Consider the following 7,974-nt stretch of genomic DNA (forward strand, 5'->3'; position numbering starts at 1 on the left):
AGGCACATCCCTGCTGTCCCCGGAGCTGCGGCGGGAAGTCGGTAAGCAGACGCCAGCACAGTTCCGAGGAATGAACCACAAGTGCTCCGAGAGGGCTACAACCCCCACAGAAGGTGGGGAAGCCCCACCTGTGGGACCGTCGCTCACCAACGCACGCGGGACACTGCTGAAGCGCTAAGGGCGGAACGGACACGCGACAACCGGGCCTGCGCCACAGGGCCTCCTCCCGCCTGCCACGGGGTCCCATGGCACACAGCCTTGGTGGGGAGCGGGGCGGCCTCTCCTCTCTGCACATTTTATTCCTTCAGGTTCGTCCTGCAGTTCCCAACCCAAGTGGAATCAAGCCCAGAGGCGCGTGCCTTGTGGACTGGGGAATCCGCTTTTCCTTTCGCCATTCCCTGACTGCTACATTCCTGACGGAGCCACAATATATGTCTACCAAGGAACACTTTTTCCAAGTTAACTCATTATAGAAATGCAAATGGACATGCGACAAGGACCTCTCGAGTAAACGGCTTAGAACTCCTCCAGCTCCCGCACCTGCGGGCCCTCTGCAGTGCTCAGCACAGCCCTCAGGACACCTGCCGCCCAGGTGCTCGTGCCCAGGGACAGGACGGCACAGGGCTGCAGGCGACCTCCTTCCAAGGGAGGCAGGAGAGACATGAAGGGCGAGGAGGGGTCTCCATCTCTCACTTCTGTTAGCATATGACCCCTGAAAGCCCCAGCGCCAGAGCTCAAAAGAAAACTGTCAGCAGCGCCTGGATGGCTCATCCCTGAGGCATCGGCTTTCGGCTCCGGTCATGATCCCAGGGTGCTGGGATCGAGCCCCGCATCGGGCTCCCTGCTCAGCCGGAAGCCTGCTTCTCCCTCTCCGGTTTCCCCTGTTTGTGTTCCCTCTCTTGTGTCTCTCCCTGTCAAATAAATAAATAAAATCATTTTTAAAAAAGAAAAGAAAACTGTCACAGTAATACTACAACGAGTAAGGAGCCAGGGCCGAGGGCGGGCTGCCTGGTCTTTTGACTCCCAGCAGGGACGCAGAGGACTCCGTCCCTCCGCACCTTTGTTTCCTCATCTGCAAAATGAGACTCCCATGACGCCGCCTCACACGACCAACAGACAGCGCCGAGACCACTCGCTGGGACTGCCGCGGCCACTGCGTAGATGTGCACATTCGGTAACTGTTCTAAATAAACGGATTTGAGGAAATTTTGCCCATTTACCTGCCATTTCTGCATTCTATATAGAGATGCATCTTACTCAAAAAGAAAAAAGAGGAGGACTGAGATACCCAGTTACTGTCAAAAGTCACCAGAGAGAAACCACTTATTTTTGGAAAATCAACAGTCACAACAGATTAACCTTGGCAATTTCCTCCTCCCAGACTGATGGGAAATAACTTAAGTAACTATGAAGCGATTCCAAAGTCAGAACACTCTCCAATCAAAGAGCTCTCGATCAAGTTCATCCCGACCCCTTCGCCACCCCCCACCACAGCAACACCCCCACCCCCACCCCGGGTCACCCAAGCACTTTCAGGATCCTGCTTACTAGCCTGCTCCTGTCTGTGGGAAGGGGCGAATCAGAATGCAAACAGGAATGAAAGCACATGGGCCAGCAAAGTCGCCTCAAGGAAAACATCTTCGTAAGAGGTCACCTCCTCTCCCTAAAACGGTGGCAACAAAAACTTGAATAACCGCAAAAGGGCTCCCCGTTTCTGACACCTCCTCCTTCACACCCCTCTGCGGTTGAGATCTGTCCGTGGGTGCAAGAATCCCTCTGCTGCCGCTTTGAGAGTGGAAGGGGCAGGGAGTACTTCAAGAGCCGTTACCGGCGGGGTGGCTGGGCCAGCTGGGGCCCCGAGCCCGCGAGCGCTGGAGCTGGTGGGGATGCCAGGCGATGCCGGCTTGGCCCCACATCCAGGCCCGCCACCTGCACCTGCCCTTCCCTGCCCTGCCTCTGGGACGCCTGCAACCAAGAGGAGCTCGATCTCTACCTCTAACGAGGCCTCCTGAGACCAGAAGGCCCGGACAGACCAGACTCTTTCCGCTCGCTCCGTCCTCATCTTCCACCTTCCTGCTGTTTTTAACGGATGATCAGGAACAAACAGGATTTTCCCACTCTGCCTAGAATCGCAGTAAACAGTACAACGAGCAGCCAGCTGTGCACATACAGAAACGCTGGCCTCTGTACACACACCGCCCGCGGCTGCCGGACCCGCGGCTGCCGGACCCAAGGGCCGCGCGGCTGAACACAGAACTCATGCGAAGGTAACGTTTTACAATGATGAGAAACCACTCCACTTTGTCCTTCTTTGTTCCTTGCAGAAGCCAGCCAGCCCGGGAAGACGCTGACAGCGCGACATCAGTCAACTCTGCAACGGTACCTCCAGCACCTCCAAACAGGAGGACGGTGGGGCTTGGTATAGGAAATAACATCTAAGAGCCCCGATGGCTGTAAATACTCAATTATTCACTTTATGTTAACACAAAAAGGCTTTCAAATCCATTTTTCTAATTCTTTCAGCTACTAAAATGAAAGCCCAGGTAACACAGGCCCCACACAGAAGAGAGGGCCAGTCTGGTCTGCACCGAGGCCTGTGTGTGCCGTGTGCACGCCTGAAGGCAGCGTCCCGTCTAAGAGGTGGGACCGGCCAACACCTCGGAAGCCTCCTGCCCCTGCCTGATGCTGCGCACCCCTGACACAACCACGTGCTGAGACCCAGGGGAACCATCCCTTGCTTTTCTTTACAGCTACGCTACTTCCTGATCCGGAGCTGCCTGACACACGGCCTTGGTTCCCTGTTTTGGAGCTTCACGTGAAGGCGGTCCTACTGCACGGATCCTCTCGCGACCTGCCGTCGGTCTGTCTGGTGAATCTGCCCTGCTGTGCGCCCTGAGCTTCATTCGCTGCTCCACTCCGTGACTATCCCGCAAACATCCTTGGGCGTCTTATGAATGGACCTCGCTCCGTCTCCCACGTGTGCCGTTACGAATGACGCTCCGTGACGGCCTCGTCCAGCTAGCCCACAACACACTTCTGCAGGTCCCTAGGCCTACAGGGAAAACTGCTGGGTCAGAACTGACGTGCCTACTTACATTTATGAAGTGATGCCTAATTGTTTTCCCAAATGGCTGTGCTCCACATCCTCTCCAAAGCCTGCACTGTCAGATGAATCTATGTATTTTTTTTTTTTAAGGATGCAACCATTTCTTACTTTTTACCGAAATGAATTGAAGAAAACAACAAAAACAAGCACATTAATGAATAAGGTCAGTTTGCAATTAATTATAGGTTCTAATCTCTCTGCACCAATAGAACAATAAACTAGATTTTCACATTTCGTCCTGCAAGTTTAAGACTGAAAGAACAGGATACCCCAGATGTTTCCCTTTCTATTTCTATCTCAACTGAATTCCTCTAATAGTTCCTCCTATTTAAGAGTCCTACAGAGTAACTGCCAAAAAGGAACTGCTATGGAGATCTGCACCGAAATTCAGTCTCTAACCTCCAAATGGCCTAGTGTTCCAAAACTTTGTCAAATCCACCGTTACTCGATTACAGGAACGGATTTTCCCACAGAAATAATGCTAAGGATTGGTCTTAGGGTTTCAGGGGTTCCCACAAAAGCCTATTTCATGTACAATAACCCATGTAAGCTGCTGACACGGATTAGAGCAGATGCAGGGTGTGTGGGGAAGAGGGAGTCCAGGCAAAGGGAGAAAGACAGCCCCGGCGTTCGCCAGCCCCTGGGCTTCTGAGAGGCCCTTCCCCAGGGCTCCTTACGCACCACCTGGACCCGTCTACCAGGCCTTGACCAAAGCAGTTCTCAAAGGCTTTGGTCTCAAGACTTCTTCACGTGCTTAGAAATTACTGAGGATGCTAAAGGGCCTTCAGTCATGTGGGTTCTCCCTGTCGTCTATACCGTCCATAGAATATCTGGATATCTAGTGTGGATACTTACCATATTAAAAATTAAAACTGAGAAAAATTTAAAAGATGCCTTTAAAAAACCATCACAGATTAGCATAAATGATACTTTCTATTAAACGATCTGTATTTTCTAAAAAAAAAAAAAAATAGAAAGCTAGCATTGTTTTATACTTTAGAGATGGGCTTCAGACTCTGGCTTAATAGAATACATCTAGATTCTCACATCTGCTTCTGCGTCCGATTTGTTGTGACATTATATGCCCCGCAGACCCTAGAAAACATTCCTATACACTTTGGAAAGAAGGGGTGTGGAAAAAAAAAAAAAACCTAAGACCATAATGTGTCTATTTTGAAAATGCCGCTTGCTCACAGATCCCCTACAAAGTTCGTGGGAAGCCCAAGGGATCCTGAAACCACACTCTGAGAACCAGTGCCCTAAAGCAACACTCTTCAATGCTTTCGCCCGAGAGTCCTATCACCAGAGACTTTTACTACATGCCCCAGATTATAGGTTATAAATGTACTACTGTACTAGTAGATTACATACCCACAAATAGATGTTTGAACATAAGCTTTGAATAAATAACTTTGAAAGGCTTTTGATATTTTCTCCCCTCGCTCAGGAGAGCCCAGCACACACCCCTTCTGGGCAAACAGAGCTCCGTGCTCCCCGGAATCAGCATTTCCTTTTCTTCGGCAAAGTTCCTCTGAATTACCACTGGACGTGACAGATTGATCTACACCCGTGACTAAGAACAGTGCTGACACAGAGGGTATTCCTGTGATCCAATGAACGGCTACTCATCAGCCCGGCACCAGGCTCCCTTGGGGAGAGGAAATGCTGGCAGCGTGCACAGTTGACCCCAAGTCCAGGAGCCTTGAAGGTGCGGCCAGTTCTTGCTGGGAGTCTATGCCTGTTCCCCAGCCGCTCACACCCACCGTGAGCTTGGCCGAGACGGGGAAGCCTGCACACCTGTCCAGGAGGCAGGACCTTGTCCCTCTGCTCCCCTCGCAGTTAAGGGCAGGGACTGCGCCTTATAGTCTGCAAATAAAGCAAAAACCTACACTGGTCATACACAGGCAGCCTAATCGAAGGGGAGTAATTTAGATGTGGAAAGGCCAATTTTAAATAAATGTTCAAAGAATGGTTTAATCATGTCAGGAGAGATGGCTCTCCTGCCATCTTCTGTTCTCTCTGCGGGCGGCAGCAACAGAAACCACAGCGGGAAGCTGGAAGGGAAGTGATGGGAGTCCCTCAGTGACACAGATGAGGCCACCTAAAGACTCTGAGTTCAGCCCTTAGAGGGTAAGTGACACCCTGTGCGGGCTAATGATGGGACCTGGTCCTCAGCAGATACAAAACAACAGATACACTGAAGTCAGCGAGGAGACAGCGCACCTGGAGCAGGCAGTCCAGTGAGGCGGCCAGGCGCTGGGTTAGGCTACAGCAGGACAGTGCATAACAAAGGACTAGAAGCTCAATGATCACGATTAGAAAAGGAATTAAATCTGCCATCAGACATGATGGGAAAGCAATAGCCCTGACATACTAAAAATGTCTCCAAAGAGTCTTGCACAAAAGATGTTTAATTTGTGGGGCGCCTGGGTGGCTCAGACGGTTAAGCAGTCTGCTTTCCGCTCTGGTTATGGTCCCAGGGTCCTGGGACCAAGTCCCACACCTGGCTCCCTGCTCCCTGCTTCTTCCTTTTCCTCTGTCTCCCCATACTTGTGCTCTCTGTCATAAAAAAATAAATATATTTTAAAGGTTTTATTTATTTATTTGACAGAGAAATCGCAAGTAGGCAGAGAGGCAGGCAGAGAGAGAGGAAGGGAAGTAGGCTCCCTGCTGAGCAGAGAGCCCATGCAGGGCTCCATCCCAGGACCCTGAGATCATGACCTGAGCGGAAGGCAGAGGCTTAACCCACTGAGCCACCCAAACACCCCATAAATAAAATCTTTTAAAAAAAACTTAAAAAAAAGATGCTTAATTTTAATGAAACAAAAATCTTAAGACAAAAGAAATCATAACTAAGTACAGTAACAAAGTGACTTCTTTCTTTTGTGAACAAATGTAACAAAAGCAAACTGATACTTTTATTTCAACATCTTATTTTACAGGATCTAGTTAAAGATATCATAAGCTAAGGAAAGACCTATTTTAAAGGCCAGCCTCTCACAGGTTGGCCAAACGGGGTCAGCTGCCTGGATCCACCATCCCCAAGCACAAAACCACACACCTGGTGAGCAGTCACAACGGACGGTCAGCCCTGAGCGTGCCGGGACTGCTGTGCTGTTCTCACCCCCCGTCTCATGTCCTAGACCTCGCCCCTTATCTCACCCAGAAAAGCAAGATTTTAAGATACTAACTCACTTCATACTCTTCCCTTCTGACTTTTGAGACTCAATTCCAGCTTTTCACGCACCACCTCCTCTGATCCCGTGGCTTCTGTCGGCACCAGCCTGGTCTATCCATAAGGTCAATGCCACCCCCCATCACCCCGCAGGCAGACAGACAGATCAGAGGCCTGAGCTTTCCTCTGCAGGGAGCTGCCACCTCTGGGGCACTGGAAAGATTCAATGAGCTGATACAGTGAAGCACTGAACACTGCTGGGTACTGGTGCTCCGAAGACATTGGCTCGAGAAACAGACACCACGCCTCTGTGTGCCACCACCCAGGCCTGCGCCCGCACCATCACGAAAGCACGCAAGGCCTTTCCCGATGGCCGGCTCAGCCGGAGGTGCGGCCAACAGAACGGCCACCGAGAGGGAGGTAACGAGTGTGCACGGCAGGCGTGAGCACGCACACGTGCTCCTGTCTCCCCATCCATCCATCCCACCTCCAAATCCTGCACAAAATACAGCACATTCAGAATCTGGGATTAAGGTGCAATGATTTTTAATTATACAGGAGTTATGTTCTATCACCTTATGTGCAGGCCATAAATGCTGATCACAATCAGCGCTCACACAGCTTAACAATAAGGTCCTCAAAGGCATCGCACCCCTGAGTCAAGGAAATTCTGTAATTCCTTAAACGTTACGGGAATCACGGCACTCACGTCACCCAGAAAGCCAGGCCCAAGAGGGCAAAGCTGGCCTGATGTAATTAAGCCTCAGCGGCCAGGGGCACACACACCCGGGGGCTTTTAATAACTGGCAAGAGAACACCAAGGTCACTTGAGGAGAAGGAAGGTTCCAAACCTAATCTTTCATTTAAAGAAAAAAAAAAATCAGCCGGATAAAACGGAACACATTCCCCTCGCCTGACTCGGTGCAGCCGAGCACCCCGTCTCCCCCAGCTGCATCCCCTCCTCTGAGCCGTGGGTTTCAGAAGCTGGTGGCACAACGTAATGCACAAATACGCAGGGAAGCGTTTAACCCAGAGCTGGAACGAAAAAGGGCACAGTCCACAGCAGTGACTACGTCACTGTTCACTGCACTAAATCAACAAGACGGTGTGATGGCCACGAAGGAAGGGCACTAAAGGGCAGAACATGCGGTAGGATTCATTCCACTGAAAAGGATGTGTGTCTGCGTCTACGCAGCTAAATGCAGTCGTCTTCCGGGCACCCCGCTCGAGGGTACGGGCGCAGGAGGGCTACTGTCGGAACTCAGAAAAAAGCAGTGGGAGAAAGGGGAAAGCCGGAGCCCTGAGCGTTTCCCCACACTAATAAATAGCCAAGTGGTTGCTAATGGCAACGGAGCATCTCTTCCCGTGTTACATCTGCGCACGCACATGGCCCCCATGGCTCCCTACAACACGCTACTCTGGTCCACTTTTTGCAGAAAGTCACCCCCGCTCTCCAAAAGCACAAAGGAATGCGTGAGCGCACACAGGTGAGGGACAGCCTTGGCAGGAGGGCAAGGCGCTGCGAGAGGAATGCAATTTAATTCCAAACACACAGTCCTTCCGAGCTGCTCAAGTGTTGGCAGCGCCGAGGGAACCGTGTGAAGACAGTGGCGGCACGCTGGCCACGTGGCCCACAGTAAAAAGATTACATCATCTCCTTTGTGCACAGCTGAACTGCAGGAAAAGCGACTGC

The sequence above is a fragment of the Mustela erminea genome, chromosome 3 (genome assembly GCF_009829155.1).
Source record: "Mustela erminea isolate mMusErm1 chromosome 3, mMusErm1.Pri, whole genome shotgun sequence".
Classification (NCBI taxonomy): Eukaryota; Metazoa; Chordata; class Mammalia; order Carnivora; family Mustelidae; genus Mustela; species Mustela erminea.